The sequence below is a fragment of the Mesoplodon densirostris genome, chromosome 11 (assembly GCF_025265405.1).
Source record: "Mesoplodon densirostris isolate mMesDen1 chromosome 11, mMesDen1 primary haplotype, whole genome shotgun sequence".
Taxonomy (NCBI): domain Eukaryota; kingdom Metazoa; phylum Chordata; class Mammalia; order Artiodactyla; family Ziphiidae; genus Mesoplodon; species Mesoplodon densirostris.
Window position 1 is genome coordinate 44,270,571 of NC_082671.1, and position 18,203 is coordinate 44,288,773.

General features: G+C 39.9%; 1 protein-coding gene and 1 pseudogene across 11 annotated transcripts in view; one reads left to right on the top strand and one right to left on the bottom strand.

Annotated features, from left to right (window-relative positions):
- Nucleotides 1–18,203, top strand: part of R3HDM2 (R3H domain containing 2) — a 152,471-nt gene that overhangs the window by 26,348 nt on the left and 107,920 nt on the right. For 10 of the 11 annotated variants that reach the window (XM_060113890.1, XM_060113885.1, XM_060113884.1 and 7 more), the window contains one exon: nucleotides 17,463–17,530. The exons of the other annotated variant lie outside the window; for it this stretch is intronic. The gene's annotated coding sequence lies outside the window, so the exon portion shown is untranslated. Of the gene's footprint in view, nucleotides 1–17,462; nucleotides 17,531–18,203 lie in introns of those variants that run through there. 11 annotated transcript variants of the gene reach the window in all.
- Nucleotides 12,863–13,425, bottom strand: LOC132499351 (putative hydrolase RBBP9; annotated as a pseudogene).

Consider the following 18,203-nt stretch of genomic DNA (forward strand, 5'->3'; position numbering starts at 1 on the left):
ATAAGGACTTTAAAAAAACATGATATCAGTACCATTTATTTTTTAATTTTTATTTATTTATTTATTTATTAATTTGGCTGTGTTGGGTCTTCGTTGCTCCGTGTGGGCTTTCTCTAGTTATGGCGAGCGGGGACTACTCTTCATTGCGGTGTGCGGGCTTCTCATTGCGGTGGCTTCTCTTGTTGCAGAGCACAGGCTCTAGGTGCGCGGGCTTCAGTAGTTGCAGCGCATGGGCTCAGTAGTTGTGACTCGCAGGCTCTAGAGCGCAGGCTGAGTAGTTGTGGCGCACAGGCTTAGTTGCTCCGCAGCATGTGGGATCTTCCCAGACCAGGGCTTGAACCTGTGTCCCCTGCATTGGCAGGTGGATTCTTAACCACTGTGCCACCAGGGAAGTCCCTCAATACCATTTACACTTCTAAAACAATTAACAATAATTCCTTAATATTAAATATCTGGTGTTCATATTTCCCTGATTGTATCATATTTCTTAAACAGCCTGCTTGTTTAAAATAAGATCCAAATGGGCTTCCCTGGTGACACAGTGGTTTAGAGTCCGCCTGCCAATGCAGGGGACATGGATTCGTGCCCCGGTCCGGGAGGATCCCACGTGCTGCGGAGCGGCTAGGCCCGTGGGCCATGGCCGCTGAGCCTGCGCGTCTGGAGCCTGTGCTCTGCAACAGGAGAGGCCACGACAGTGAGAGGCCCGCGTACCGCAAAAAAAAAAAAAAGAATAGGATCCAAATAAAATCTGTACCTTGTAGTTGGTCAATATATCTTTAAAAATCATTTAATCTGAAAAATTTCTCCTCTCTCCTTTTTTTCTTCCCCCGGTGTATTTGTTGAAGAATCTGGGTCATCTGTCTAGTAGTTTCCCACTAGTGGATTTGGTGATTGATATCATAGTGGTGTCATTTAACATATTTCCCTGTACTTTGTGTTTCTTTCAAATGGGCAGTTATATCTAGAGACTTGATCAGATTCAGATTCAGTGTTTTTGGCTTGAATACTTTATAGTGTACTTCCATTAGGAGGAAGTGTGTGATGTCTGTTAGTCTAATTTTTATGATGTCAGCAGTCATTGATGATCATTGTCTACATCTTTTATTGAATTTCATTAGTGATTACAAAATGGTGATATTGAAGTTGTATTATTTTAAAATTTATTTTAAGTGTAATACTTTTATAAAGAGATACTTCCCTCATCACTTACTTGGTTACTTTCAGGTATATCTTATACAGGAAAGGTGAGACAAATGCTTTGAGTCTTTATTTTAATTAACAATCATTGCCATTTTCAAAATAATGAATTTGTTCACTAACATCCTGCACAAGTGACTGATTAGTTTTTTTTTTAGTTGTCATTATGAACTCACCAATTTAAATATATTTATGGGTTTCAGTCAATTTCTTTTTTTATTCTTATTGATATCTCACTGACTAACCGATAATGGCAAATGAGGACCTCTTCAAGTTGGCTCCAATGTCCTCTTTTTAAAAAAGTAAATAATTAATTAATATATTTATTTATTGGCCATGCTGCGTGGCTTGTGGGATCTTAGTTCCCCAACCAGGGATTGAACCCGGGCCCTTGGCAGTGAGAGCATGGAGTCCTAACCATTGGACCACCAGGGAATTCCCTGCAGTGTCCTCTTGGTATGATCCTCCTAGTCTTTGATTGTTTCTTTGTTTTCTGGTCTGACATGATATTCTGATCTGAGATCCTGTTTTACATTTCCATTCCTGGGCATCTAACAGCCATTGCCCCTTTGTTGGGAAATGATGTTTAGAGGCCACAGTGTGGGTGCAAGAGGTACTCATTGCTTAGTGGGTTGTTCATTGTTTCTTGCTGTTTTTAGTGAACAAGGCTAGGAAAATGGTATCTTTTTTTTTGAAAGAAAGTGTATCACAAGTTCATATCAATATGTCTAATTCAAAGTCAGGACTGTAGATTTTTAAGTTCCGTATCTTCAGTCTTATAGATTTGCATTTTTCAAATTGCAAGAGTAATATGTAATCATTGTAAGAAATTTAAATAATTCAAAAGTATACAAGGTAAAAGGTGAAGATACTGACCCTACCCTAGAATCACTAGTTAACCACTTAACACAGTTAATTTAAAGGCTTCTTAGTGGGTGTCTTTCTTTCTTTTTTTTTGGCTGCATTGGGTCTTTTGTCGCGGCACATGGGATCTTTCTTTGCAACGCGTGGGCTCTTCGTTGTGGCACACAAACTTCTCTAGTTGCGGCGCACGGGTTCTGTAGTTGTGGCACGTGGGCTCCAGAGCATGTGGGCTCTGTAGTTTGCAGCACGTGGGCTCTCTAGTTGAGGTGTGCGGGCTTAGTAGTTGTGGAGCACAGGCTTAGTTGCCTCACAGCGTGTGGAATCTCAGTTCCCCAACCAGGGATCAAACCCATGTCCCCTGCATTAGAAGGCGGATTCTTAACCAGTGGACCACTGGGGAAGTCCTTGTTTTTTTTTTTTTTTAGTTGTCATATAGTTGATTTACAGTATTTTATTAGTTTCATGTGTACAGCATAGTGATTCAGTATTTTTACAGATTATACTCAATTAAAAATTATTACAACATAATGGCTATAATTCCCTGTGTTATACAATATATCCTTGTTGCTTATCTATTTTATACATAGTAGTTTGTATCTCTTAATTCCATACCCTTAATTTGCTCCTCTCCCCTTTGGTAACCACTAGTTTGTTTTCTATATCTGTGAGTCTGTTTCTGTTTTGCATATACATTTATTTGTATTATTTTTAATTTTTATTTATTTTTATCTTAAATTTTTTATTTTTAATCAGAGTATAGTTGATTTACAATATTCTGTTAGTTTCTGGTATACAGCAAAGTGATTCAGGTATACATGAATATATATATTCTTTTTCATACTCTTTTCCATTATGGTTTATTATAGGATATTAAATATAGTTACCTGTGCTATACAATAGGACCTCGTTGTTTATCCATTCTATATATAATAGTTTGCATCTCCTAGTCCCAAACTTCCAATCCAACCCTCCCCCACTCCCCCAGTTGTATTATTTTTTAGAGTCCACATATAAGTGATATCATACCATATTTGTCTTTCTCTCTTTGACTTATTTCACTAACATAATATTCTCTAGGTCCATACATGTTGCTGCAGATGGCAAGATTTCATTCTTTTTTATGGCTGAGTAATATTCCATTGTGTGTATGGTGATATGATCCATCAGTCCCACTCCTAGGAATATACTCTGCCAAAACTATAATTCAGAAAGATACACGCACCCCTATGTTCATAGCAGCACTGTTCACAATAGCCAAAACATGGAAACAACCTAAATGTCCATTGACAGGTGAATGGATAAAGAAGATGTGGTACATGTATATAATGGAATACTACACAACCATAACAAAGAGCAAAAAAATGCCATTTGCAGTAACATGGATGCAGCTAGAGATTATCATCCTAAGTGAAGTAAGTCAGAAAGGGAAAGACAAATAAATACCATATGATATCACTTATATGTGGAATCTAAAATATGGCACAAATGAACCTATCTACAGAACAGAAATAGACTCATAGACATAGAGAACAGACTTGTGGTTGGCAAGGGCCAGGGGGAGGGATGGATTGGGCGTTTGGGATTAGCAGATGCAAACTGTTATATATAGGATGGATAAAGAGCAAGGTCCTACTGTATAGCACAGGGAACTATATTTAATATCTTGCAATAAACCATAATGGAAAAGAATATGAAAAAGAATGTATTGTAAAAAATAATTATAATAATAAAGGTAAATAATAAAAAACCAGAATGTATTGTATGTATATAACTGAATCACTTTGCTGTACAACAGAAATTAACAAAACAATGTAAATCAACTATACTTGAATAAAATAAAATTTAAAAAAAATTTTAAAAATTGAGGATTGATGTTTTTTGAGGCTAGAAAAAGAAAGATGAGAAGTTATTCTTTATGTGAAATGAAGATTCTTACATATTTTTAGATTTACTTTTTGGATTGGTGTCACATTTACATGGTACAAAATTCTAAGTATAGAAAAAAGTAGAGTGAAGTTTTCTTGTTCCTACAATGAAAACCAGTCAGTTCCTCTTTCCAGGGGCAACTAGTATTACCAGTTTTTGTGCATCCTGTGTGCTTATAAGCATAAAATATACACATACATGTAAATATGTATGTATCTTCTTTTCTTCCTTTTTACAAAAATGGTTCTGTGTCTTTTTTCTTACTTACACACATCAAGTTATATGTGTTGTTGTAAGTTGAATTTCCTTATTCTTGTTTATGTCTGTACAGTATAATATGGGATATGTATGTATTGTTTATCATTCTTTTATTAAAGGGCATTTTGATTTTTTCTCAGTTACAAATAGTACAGCATGAATAACCTTGTACGTATGTCATTTTGCATATTTGTAACATCAGTAAGATAATTTTCTAAAGGTGTATACTTTGGAATTTTTATAGACATTATAAAAATGCCTTCCAAAGATATATGAAGTTTACATTTCCACCAGCAGTTGTTTCAAGATTTGAGAGTGAGGTTTTAGTCGTGGTGGATATATACAAAATAACAACTTTGAAATGTTATCGTACATGTATATTTGGCAGCAGGTGCACTCAGCTTGGCCTTGTTCATTCAGCAGTTCACTGAGTGCCTATGAACCAATGTAGTCTTTTGTGCTCCACTGTAAGCAACTGTAGCAGATTAACTTTACCTAAGCTCTCAGGGAAGGCTTTCTGGAGGAGCAGAGCCTTGAAGGACAAATGGGGCCAGGGAAATTCTAGATTAGTAGTTCTCAAATTTTGGGTGTCTGACCTTTTAACTCTTCAAAAAGTTATTACAGACTCTAAAGAACTTTTATTTATGTGGGGTTATATTTGCTAGTATTTACTATTAGAAATTAAAACTAAGAAAATATTTAAATGTTTATTAAAAATAATAAACTTATATATTAGTATATATAACACACTAATTTTTTATACAATTTTTAAAGGTTACACTCCATTTACAGTTACTACAAAATATTGGCTGTATTCTCTGTATTGTACAATACGTCCTTGTAGCCTATCTTACACCCAATAGTTCCTACCTCCTGCTCTCCCACCCCTATATTGCCTGCTCTTGCCCACCCGCATCCCCCTGACTGGTAACCACTGGTTTGTTCTCTATATCTGTGAGTCTGCTTCTTTTTTATGTGCACTAGTCTGTTGTATTTTTTAGATTCCACATATAAGTGATTTAATATAGTATTTGCCTTTCTTTCTTTGTCTGACTTATTTCACGTAGCATGATGCCCTCCAAGTCCATCCACTTTGCTGAAAATGGCAAAATTTTGTTCTTTTTTATGTCTTGAGTAGTATTCCATTGTGTGTGTGTGTATATATATACATTCACACAGACACACTTTATCCATTCATCATTTGATGGACACTTAGGTTGCTCCCATATCTTGGCAGTTGTAAATACTGCTGCTATGAATATTGGGGTGCATGTATCTTTACGAATTACTGTTTTTGTTTTTTCCGGATGTGTACCCAGGAGTGGAATAGCTGGGTCGTATGGTAGTTCTATTTTTAGTTTTTTGAGGAACCTCCATACTGTTTTTCCACAGTGGCTACACCAATTTACATTCCCAGCAACAATGTACAAGGGTTCCCTTTTCTCCACATCCTTGCCAACATTTGTTATTTGTGTTCTTTTTGATGATAGCCATTTTGACAGGTGTGAGGTGATATCTCATTGTGGTTTTGATTTTCATTTCTCTGATGACTAGCACTGTTGGGCATCTTTTCATGTGCCTTTTGGCCATTTGCATTTCCTCTTTGGAAAATTGCCTATTCAGTTCTGCCCAATTTTTTTTTTTTTTGCGGTACGTGGGCCTCTCACTGCTGTGGCCTCTCCCGTTGCGGAGCACAGGCTCCGGACGCGCAGGCTCAGCGGCCATGGCTCATGGGCCTAGCCGCTCTGCGACATGTGGGATCTTCCCGGACCAGGGCACAAACCCGTGTCCCCTACATCGGCAGGCGGACTCTCAACCACTGCACCACCAGGGAAGCTCCCAATTTTTTATAATGTACTTTTTACTGAAAAAAACTAATTTTTTAATAGTTATGTTATTTCTTATTTATTTATGGCTGTGTCGGGTCTTAGTTGTGGTACGTGGAATCTTTGTTGAGGCATGTGGGATCTTTGATTGCAGTGCGTGGGCTTCTCTCTAGTTGTGGCGTGCGGGTCTTTTCTAGTTGTGGCGCACAGGCTCCAGGGCACATGGCCTCTGTAGTTGTGGCGCGTGGGTTCCAGAGCACGTGGGCGCTAATAGTTTGTGGCACACAGGTTCTCTAGTTGAGGCTTGCGAGCTCAGTAGTTGTGGTGCACAGGCTTAGTTGCCCTGTGGCATGTGGGATCCTAGTTCCCCATCCAGGGATTGAACCCACATCCCCTACATTGGAAGGTGGACTCTTTACTACTGGACCCCCAAGGAAGTCCTGAAAAAACTAATTTGTAAAAAAATTTATTGAAGTATAGTTGATTTACAATGTTGTATTAATTTCTGCTGTACAGCAAAGTGACTTAGTTATACACACACACACATATATACTTTTTCATATTCTTTTCTATTATGGTTTATTACAGGATATTGAATAGAGTTCCCTGTACTGTACACTAGGACCCTGTTGTTTATCTATTCTATATATAATAGTTTGCATCTGTTAATCCCAGACTCCCAGTCCATCTCTCCCCCACCTTGGCAACAACAAGTCTGTTCTCTATGAGTCTATTTCTGTTCTGTAGATAAGTTCATTGTGTCATATTTTAGATTCCACATACCAGTGATATCTTATGGTATTTGTACTTCACTTAGTATGATAATCTCTAGGTCCATCTACATTGCTGCAAAGGGCATTTTTTCATTATTTTTTTATGGCTGAGTAGTATTCCATTTGTGTGTGTGTGTGTGTGTGTATACATATATATATATATATATGCCACATCTTCTTTATCCATTCATCTGTCAGTGGACATTTAAGTTGTTTCCATGTCTTTTCTATTGTAAATGATGCTGCTATGAATATAGGGGTGCATGTATATTTTTGGATTATGGTTTTTTCCAGATATATGCCCAGGAATGGAATTGCTAGATCATAATGCAACTCTATTTTTAGTTTTATGAGGAACCTCCATACTGTTTTCTGTAGTGGCTGTACCAATTTACATTCCCACCAACAGGATAGAAGGATTTCCTTTTCTCCACACCCTCTCCAGCATTTAAAAAATTTTTTTAATTTTAATTTATTTATTCATTCATTCATTCAATCAATCATTCATTTATTTATTTATGGCTGCGCTGGGTCTTTGTTGCCGCGTGCGCAGGCTTTCTCTAGTTGCAGTGAGCGGGGGCTATTCTTTGTTGCAGTGCGTGGGCTTCTCATTGTGGTGGTTTCTTTTGTTGCGGAGCTTGGGCTCTAGGCATGTGGGCCTCAGTAGTTGTGGTGTGTGGGCTTAGCAGTTGTGATGTGCAGCAGTGTTTGTTACTTGTAGACTTTTTAAAATTATTTATTTTATTTTTGGCTGCGTCGGTCTTAGTTATGGTACATGGGATTTTCATCGTGGCATGCGGAACCCTCCACTGCAGTGCACAGGCTCCTCATTTCAGTGTGTGGGCTTCTCTCTAGTTGTGGCCCGTGTGCTCAGTAGTTGTGCCACACGGGCTTAGTTGCCCTGCAGCATGTGGGATCTTAGTTCCCTGACCAGGGATCAAAATTGCATCCCCTGCATTGGGAGGCAGATTCTTAACCAGTGGACCACCAGGGAAGTCCCGTTATTTGTAGACTTTTTTTTCCTTAAGTCTTTTAATTAATTAATTAATTTTTATTTTGGGCTGCGTTGGGTCTTCATTCCTGCACGTGGGCTTTCCCTGGTTGTGGCAAGCCGGGGCTATTCTTCGTTGCGGTATGCACACTTCTCATTGCAGTGGCTTCTCTTGTTGCGGAGCATGGGCTCTAGGCCCGTGGGCTTCAGTAGTTGTGGCATGCAGGCTCAGTAGTTGTGGCTTGCGGGCTCTAGAGCTCAGGCTCAGTAGTTGTGGCACATGGGCTTAGTTGCTCCACGGCGTGTGGGATCTTCCTGGACCAGGGATCGAACCCGTGTCCCCTGCATTGGCAGGGGGATTCTTAATCACTGCACCACCAGGGAAGTCCCTGTAGACTGTTTAATGATGGCCATTCTGACTGGTGTGAGGTGGTACCTCATTGTCGTGAAAAAACTAATTTTTAAAACAAAAGATTTAGTGAAAAGAAGGAGGGACATTGTTTTATATTTTTACAAGTCTCTGATGTCTAGCTTATTGGAAGATAGCTGTATTCTTGTATCTCCATCTGCATTCAGTCTGTTGCAATATGTCATTTTGGTTGAAGTATATGAAGAAAATCCAGCTTCGGAGATATGTAGTTGAAAAAGACAGAAGTATTTTAATATCTTCTTTAGGTAATTGTGGGTATTCTTTGATATTATACCCAAGCTCAACAAGTGGTAGTTTCTTAAAGGTTAGTTGCAATGTAGGTTAGTTGTATGGTTTCATTAATATGAAACCATATTAATGAACTTTTGTACTTGGTGACATTAAAATTTGTTTGTCTAGTATGTTGAATGGATCTTTTACCCATGTATGATTTTGAAACATCATGATTTAATCAATTGGAAAATATTGTTTCATTTGGTTATTCAGATCTTCCAAGTGTTTGATACAGTTAATTATACAGTTTTTAAAAATCACATTCATTAATACCACTACTGTTTCATCAGGAAGGTCTTAAAGTATTGAGAAGCCATCAGGCTCATAGGGGATACATGTTTTCAAAATTCTGACTTTAGCTAAAGTTTGAATTTTATCATTTGCAACAAATACTTTCATTTGTTTTCTTTGAAGTCATAGGCTCACTTTGTTCATTTTCGTGAAAATATTGTACATACCCAAGTCTGAATAACCATAGTTTGCCTGTCAGTTGTTTACTTAAGAAATAATAGTAACACAACCATACTCCGATAAAAATTAATTAAAAAAAAAGAAATAATAGTATTCCATGAAAAAAGCAGCTAGTTCAGCTTGTAGCTCTGTTGCTTTTCCTTGAGACAATTATTGTATTATTATTATAAAGTGGAAGAAGTGCTTTATACTTACTTCCCATTTTGACACTTAGAATATTAAAAAGATGTACTCAAAGTTGGAAATTTAATAAAATTATTAAATTTTACTAGTTTATCAAGGATATTCACAAGTAAAATTTATCTTTTCCTTTTTGAACTCCAAATGTGGAGTGGTGGAGAAGATGATATTACTAGTATAGTTTGATGCCCCTGCCTTGATTTATGCTAAGGCACTAGCAGTTATACCTATATTGCTTTTATCACCGTTGTGAAAAAGGCAAATAACATCTTGTTATTATGAAAATACTTTCACCTCATAGACCTCCTGAGACCACATTTTGAGAACTGCTGTTTTAGATAGAGGATGCATTACATAGTTGAGCCTTGAACAACATGGAGGTTTTTCAGTAGTAAATGCTACAGTGTTACATGATCTGTGGTTGGTCGAATCTGTGGAATCCCAGATACAGGGGGAACTGCGGATACTGAGGGCTGATTATAAGTTATACTCGGATTTTCAACTGTGGGGAGCGTTGGCGTCCTTAACCTCCTAATTGTTCAAGGGTCAACTCTATACCCAGACATACTGAGATGAGGTGCTTTCTAGTTCAACTATGAGTAATTCGTTATGGAACTCAGGATATATATATATATATATATATATATAGAGAGAGAGAGAGAGAGAGAGAGAGAGAGAGAGAGAGAGAAAGATAGTCAGGGACTAGATTATAAACGAACTTAAGTACCCTGATAGGGAGTGTAGAATTTATAGGCACTGGGGAGTCTTTGAAGGATTTTAAGGAGGAAGAGTGGTGTGTATGTATGGTATGGGTGTGGGAGAGTGATGCCGTCACATTTGTATTTTTCAAATATCACCCTTGTCACAGTGTGTTTTGTGGTAAGTGCAGTGGAAAATGTTGAGGTTCTAAACTAAGGCACTGACTTGGTCATGCAGCCACAGAGGGCCAGGCTATACAAACCAGTGCAGGGGTTAGAGCATGTCCTTTCTAAAGTAGAGGTAAGCCTAGCAGCATCTGTTTGGCTGGATGGGCAGGAGCACAATTAGCTGCTTCCACCACCATATCAGTTATAAGTTGTCCCCTCAAATACTCTTGTATAGACAGTTTTCTCTGGAAACATTGAATATGCTTTAGAATCTCTTTTGCAAAAATGACGTCAAAGATAATCACTGGGGACCTCCCTGGTGGCGCAGTGGTTAAGAATCTGCCTGCCAGTACAGGGGACGTGGGTTTGAGCCCTGGTCCAGGAAGATCCCACATGCTGCGGAGCAACTAAGCCCATGCGCCACAACTACTGAGCCTGTGCTCTAGAGCCCGTGAGCCACAACTGCTGAGCCCACGCGCCATAACTACTGAAGCCCACGCACCTAGAGCCTATGCTCAACAGCAAGAGAAGCCACTGCAATGAGAAGCCCGCGCACTGCAACAAAGAGTAGCTCCTGCTCGCAGCAACTAGAGAAAGCCCGTGCACAGCAACGAAGACCCAACACAGCCAAAAATAATAATAATGATAATAATAAATAAATAAATTAAAAAAAGATAATCACTGTTCTAACTTCTATTACCATACGTTAGTTTTATCTGTTTTTGAATTTCATATTAATAGAATATAGTGATATGCTTTGTGTCTTTTTTTGCTCAGCATTGTCTTTGAGGCAACGAGGGGAAATGAACTCCACTTTTTTTTTTTTTTAATTTATTTATTTATTTGGCTGCCTCGGGTCTTACTCGCGGCACACGGGATCTTCGTTGCCCTTGCGGGACCGTCTTTGCGGCATGTGGGATCTTTTAGTTGCGGCATGTGGGATCTAGTTCCCTGACCAGGGTTCGAACCCGGGTCCCCTGCATTGGGAGCGTGGAGTCTTAGCCAGTGGACCACCAGGGAAGTCCCAGCTCCACTTCTTGATGGGAATTGCTGCAGATAATCTGTGGCTATGTTTAATCTACAACACTGGGCATTAGACTTCCTTGTTCCTTTCTTCTTTCTCTCTCGTTTCTCTTTCTCCCTCCTTCCCTCCCCTCCCTCCCTTCCTTCCTTTTATTTATTTATTCTTATTTTTTATTTCTCAATTGTATATATTTGGTTTTTTCTACAGTGGAAGAGGACAATAAAGTTTTATGAACTGTTATTTGTATAAGTTTGTAAATTTTTTTAAGAAAAGACTTCAGAAAACAAGGCAGAGAATACGTAGAACAATGACTACTTCCAAATAATTCAAATAGAATCAAGCTTTGATTGTAGGCTTGGTCAAATCAGTGCTAAACAGCTTCTCTAAGAAAAGTATTCAATGGATTTATCTACCTTTTCACTAACTTGTCAAATAAACTGTTTTTAATCTTTATTTTTAATTATAAAAGTAAGACAGCGCACAAACTCAAATAATCCCCAGGTATATAATGTAAAAAGGAGACGTCCACCACACCATAACTACCAAAATTCCCATCCCCTAAGATAATTGCTGCTAAAAATTTAGAGAATCTCTCCTGACATTTCTTGATCACATTTAGAAATCAAAAGCCTTTTCAGGTTCAAATGATGGCTTTGAATTTTCGTTAGGTATGAACAGTGTGGGAATTCACATTACTGCAGCAAATATCAGGTGTGAATTTTCTGGAAATTGTTTTGAGATGTTACTTAGGGATCATAATAGCCAAAAAACATTGGAAAATGAAAAAGGGTTTTTTTGAGGAAGTATGATTAGAAGAAAAATCATGGAATGATGCTGAAAGAGATCTAAAGGACCATGGAAATTAAAAGGTAGGACACTTTACAGAACAAAATTTGACATATGGAAAGATCATTTTTTAAAATATTTAAGACTGTAACAAAATCCAAACTGTTCCCATGATTTCATCCCTTGATGTCATGTCTATTTCTCAGGCTTTTCTCAAGCTCTAAAGCGCTGGCTAAGTGAATACTTAGAGCGAGGTCACACATGGATGGCTTGGACTTTGTGTCTTGCCGTGTTTGCAGATTTTCTGTTTACGCTGTAGTTGCCAGCTAACATAACCCATATGTCTGTGGACTGAACGTAATTCATGTACATGTGGATTATATATACATACAATTATGGTCCCTAAATACAAAAGTGTATGAATTTCTTTCCTTGAAAGTCAAAAAACTGGCAATGCCTTGCCAAATTCCCACATGGCAACAATCCAGACCGGACCCAGCAGGAGTTCTCCCCGTCGCCCTAATCCTCGCCAGTCTGGTCGTAGACCGATCCCTGCCTGACCCTGCAGACCCCTGCCTCAACCTCCTTGTGTGCCACTCTCTGAACATGTTTAAGGACATGTTATGCTGCAACTCCTACAGCATAACATGAAAACCTGTTCAGTTTTAATCTGGACTAGGGATCAGGAAACCTGGGTTTCGTTTCTGTCTTATTCACTTTGGATAGGTAAGGGTGGTTAAGCTGTCCCATGTCCCTTATCAAATGGGAAAAATACTGTTTTAGGTCAGAGTAATTTGAGGAGATGTAGATTCTATGGAAAATGAAAATACTGTTTGTAATTTAGTTTGAACATTGAAACTTGTGTGTTTTTTGGACCTTAATTTGATCTGGTTTGCATGCCCGCTCTTCATCTGATGATAGATGATTGTCATCTATTAATAATCTGATCGTTGCCCTACTCTCATGTTGTTACGCAGAACAGCAGTAACCACCCTGGCTATCCTGGCACTTCCAGCATGGAATTGACCACACTAACCAGTTCATGAAACTCCGTGCTCTGGAAATGGCCACGGTCAGTGAATCTGTACAATTTGGCTTCCAACCTGTTGGTCACTTCTTGTTGTTCCTTCCAAGGAAGGAAAGGATCGTCAGTGGAGCCAAACTGCACAATGTGAGGGCAGTTAGCTTTGATCTTCTCCCACTACCAGGGGCGGCTGAAGTATCCGCTTGCCTGTTCATTGTCATCCCCCAGGTCAGACGTGTACGCAGACACGAACACAACAGCACACACCCGGTGGGTCTCTGCATACCTCATGGCTGCAGTAGCCCTGGAACTGTGGCCTATGATGATGGTCTCCTCGTCACAGTGCAGCTCCGTATGCATGAAAGGCAGCCAGATGCTCTCTCGAGCTGTGATTGGGTCAGGCATGTTTTTAGCCAAACACTAGAAACCAGTTATCTGCTCCAGCCCCCTCTTCACCCAGCCGTACCAGCCGTGGGTGGCCACATCCCCGCCCCCGTTCCCGGGGACGATCACACTGCCTTGCAGGGTGCCTCCATGAGTGCAGCCAACCTCCCTTCCTTCCTTTTAAATTAAGGGGATAGTTTGTGGATTTTTAAAAATTGCCTCTCCTTGTCTTTCTTCTTGAAATTCATGTTAGAACACAGCTTACTTGGTTAAAGGATGTCTTCTGTGATTTCTTGGTATGGCCAAGGACCAGATGATTTCAGGTCTTGACTTTGTGACTGCTTTTCAAATTACATTAATAGTACCAAACTTCTGTTAATGCTGGAGAGATTAGTTTCTTCTCCAGGTGATTTTGGTCCTCTTTTTTAAATCCTTTTTTTTTTTTTTTTTGGAATTGCTGAGACTTAACGTTCTGGTCCTTTTATGGGCTCTCTTCCCGGCCCTTCAATGACTTGTTAGTCATCCACAGTTACTAAAGTGGGCCTGAAATGACAACTTTTTTTCAAAGGTGCTCAGTGAAGTCAGGAAGGGAAAGCCTCCCTATCAGGAGAAGGTGTCTGGATTGCAGTTGTCTTGAGTAGACAGTTGTTTTGTTTTTTTTTTTTTTGCAGTACGCGGGCCTCTCACTGTTGTGGCCTCTCCCGTTGCGGAGCACAGGCTCCGGATGCGCAGGCTCAGCGGCCATGGTTCACGGGCCCAGCCGCTCCATGGCATGTGGGATCTTCCCGGACTGGGGCACGAACCCGTGTCCCCTGCATCGGCAGGCGGACTCGCAACTACTGCGCCACCAGGGAAGCCGCCTAGACAGTATTTTTATAAGTGAAGTAAATAAGAATCTTGGGCAAGGTGCAGATCTTAATGACCTGTCAGCCCATCAGGATGAATCAGCTCAAGTCCTAGATGAGGTGGCAACGTCAGCACAATGAGCCCGTTGCCCTGAGCTTATTGGGCCTCTCTTAAGGTAGCTGTCATAGCCCTTATTTTAGAGAAAAGTCAGAGTCATTCTTCAAGATTCAGCTGACTTTAAACATTTATTTTGGAGGGGGAAGGTCACTTTCAGTATAGGTGCACCATTGGAAGTGGCATGTGGCTGTTTTTCACATTATAGCCATTTTGATGTGCCGAAGTGTTAACAGTTGTTAGCATCTTAAAACTTGTCTCCAGGTGACTAGAGGCTATTCTGAATCTCTAAGTAAGTTTAATTAATTGTCTTGGGTGCCAGACAAGTAGATTTGTTAACTGTAGTTTCTGATTTATCTATTGCTCAAACCAGTGATAATTTGATAGGAATAGGAACTCAGAGGTGGCATTTTATTGCAAAAGATGGATGTTGGTTGCTAAATGCAGTTGATTAGAAAGCTAGGACAAAGTATTTGTTTTTCTGGTGACAGGGTCATTAAGGCTTTGTAGAATGCGCCACTAGTCAGATGACAACTAAATCTTCCTACTCCTGTGAGGTAATCTTTAAGGCATTGGGAGTGCCTCACAGAACTCTTATTAATTATGGTACTCTCACAGGTGTTTACAGCTTCGTCAGATTAGCCTGGTGGTTCTGGTACGTGAGGCATTCCTCAGTGCAATACTAGTAGCCAGAGTTCTGGTAATTGCTACTGCCTGAGAACATTGGATCTGAAACTCACAGACTTAGAGAACAGTGTTGCCAGATAAGATTGCCATCTTAATTTTCTGAGGGCAAATTTTACCTTCAGAGAAAGGAAGGGAGTTTTCTGAGAATACAAGGCAGATTGTTAGAATGAGGAAGAGAACATAGGGTTTTGAAGCCTGGCCATTTTATTGGCTGTAGAAATAAGTTTTTTGAGGTTTTTTTGTTTGTTTGTTTGTTTGTTTGGCTGTGTTGGGTCTTCGTTGCTGCGCACACGCTTTCTCTAGTTGCAGAGAGTGGGGGCTACTCTTCGTTGTGGTGTGCGGGCTTCTCATTGCGGTGGCTTCTCTTGTTGCAGAGCATGGCTTCTAGGCATGCGGGCTTCAGTAGTTGCAGCACACGGGCTCAGTAGTTGTGGCTCGTGGGCTCTAGGGCGCAGGCTCAGTAGTTGTGGTGCACAGGCTTAGTTGCTCCACAGCATGTAGTATCTTCCCGGGCCAGGGATTGAACCCTTGTCCCCTACGTTGGTAGGTGGATTCTTAACCACTGCACCACCAGGGAAGTCCCTAGAAATAAGTTTTTAAAAACCTAACACCTTAGAGGTAGTACTTGGCTTTGTAAATGAAGCAAACAATTAGAAAACTGTTACAGTGCTTATTATGTATCAGACACTATTTGGCATTGGAGGCACATATGAACAAGATACAAGATTTCTGCCCTCAAAGAGCTTACATTCTTGTTTGAGAAGATAGACAATTTTCAAATAAATAAATAAGATAATTACAGAGTATAGTGCTATGAAGAAAATTGATATGATGATGTGATTTGAGAGTAAGGGAGAAGGGGATACTTCAAATTGATTGGTCAGACCTCTTCATAGCGACATATGAACTCTTAATTGAAGGGAGGCAGAACCAGCATTTCCTGATGAAAGACAACTGTTCTGGGCAAGAGGAAAAACAAATACAAAGGACCTTTGGGAAGTATGTGGTTTGGTATGTTCAAGAGTAGGCAGGGGCCAGATTTTATAAGGCTCTGTAGACCTTGCTTGGGATGATGGGAAGCCACCAGTGGAAGGAAGCTGGTTGAGCAAGGAAGCTAAATGATCAGAATTACATGTTAAAAAGATCACTCATAACATAACATTGTAAATCAACTATACTTCAATTAAAAAAAAAATCACTCTTGATTCTCTGGGGAGAACAGATAGCAGAGTGCCCAGAGCAGAAGTAGAATGATTAGTTAAGAGGCTATTGCATTTTATTAAAAAACTGCAATTATATGGAGGTAAAAGAGGATGGGCGGCAGAAGGGAATTCAACTTCTTTCAGAAAGTATTTCACTTTTAATTTTGATAAGATTACAGATAGGGCAAGAAAACCACTATAGCAATAAGTACTAGTGTGTGCTTTGAATTATGTTGTTCTTGATTCTCTGACTCAGAGCTGGAGAGTGACTTTTTGGTGTGGCAGGGCTCTCAGCCTGAACCTACTCTGCTCACTTAAAAATCCCACACATCTGGGCATGACTTGAGGGCCTGTAGGGAAAGGCAACCCAGCCAGTAATTTCTTTGCATGAGGGAGAACAAGACATTTCCTGGGGAAAAAATTCACCATGCAGCCATGTTTCAGGACCAAGATTGGCAGTGAAAAGGGGAAGGGCAATATCCTTTGGTCATGCCTCCCAATCCTAACCAAACTACCATACGTCTCTAATGCCAAAACCCTGAGAGGAAGGGGCCATAAAAAAACTAGGAGAGCTTCTTCATAGAAATCTGTGTAAGATATTGGGAAGGTGGACTTCTGATGTGATATCCACAGGATAGAGTTATAAGACAAAACTGTAAGTTAGGGATACTCCTCACTGTGTAGAACGCAGTGGGGCTTAGGATTTTGAGGGCTTCCAAGAACACAGGCTGGCTTGCGCATATTAAGGGTTCCGGTGGTGGCACTCAGCACTCTGGGTTGCTGAAGTGGATTAAGCAGCAGCCAGCCCTCAGAGTCCCGTAAGAGCAATAATAATAAATATTGCAGTGGGAGTGAGGAGATATTAATTATGTGTTTGCGATACTTATTTCTACTCATAGAAGAAAATTCTGTCTCTGGCCTCTCTACTTCTGCTGTGCAGCTACCAAGAGAGATTCTAGATCTGCTAGCTCAGTTTCTAGGTTTGTCTTGTGTGGAAGGATAATGGGTAAAAAACAGCTGAAGAATTTCAAGGAGTAAGACTGGATGATTTGTTTGTATTAGAAAGTGGACCGGGAACTGCTTATAAGTAGAGGGGATCAGCAGAGGGGAAAAGAGCCAAATGAATAGTGTTTTATTGTGAATTGAGAGTAGGGAGGGATATAGAGGGTTCAGAAGGTGTAGCGTTATAAGAAATACTGTGAGCAAAAGGAATTGGGAAGGAAGATATTAAGAAGCTGATTTGAAATAGATCTCTTTATTTTCTTTGAGAGTCTCAATATATTAAGATTGAAATTACTTTTAACTTACCTTTTTTTTTTTTTTTTTTTTTTTTTTTGGAGGTTAAACTTGTTACTTATATGTGACGCCATTCCAGCACTGGACTCATGGAGGCTGAACATTTATTCAGGTAATAATAGGTAACATTTATGGAATACTTCTTATGTGCCAGGCAACAAACTAAGTGCTTTACCCTTGATCTCATTTAATCCTCACACAATCTCATAAGGTTGGGAGTGTTACTGCACCCATTTAATAGATGAAGAGATTGAGACTCACAGTATATCAAGATTGAATTCATCTGAATTAAAAAATGGAAAAAGGCTACTGTAATAGTCAAAGTGAGAGGTGATGGTAGCTTGGGTTAGGTGATGTCATTTCTTACCTGGTATAAATATCATGAATGTAAAATGGTTTTGATTGGCTGTACTTCACCCTCATTTCCATAACTTTTCCTCATTGCTGAATACATCATGCTTTTAGTTTGTCTTTTTTTTTTTTTTTTTTTGGCTGCATTGGGTCTTCGTTGTTGTGCATGGGCTTTCTCTAGTTGTGGTGAGCAGGGGCTACTCTTCGTTGTGGTGTGCAGGCTTCTCATTGCGGTGGTTTCTCGTTGCGGAGCACGGGCTCTAGGCGTGTGGGCTTCAGTAGTTGCAGCACATGGGCTCAGTAGTTGCAGCAGACGGGCCCTAGAGCGTGCAGGCTTCAGTAGTTGTGGCATGTGGGCTCAGTAGTTATGGCGCACGGGCTCTAGAGCACAGGCTCAGTAGTTGTGGCGCATGGGCTTAGCTGCTCCACAGCAT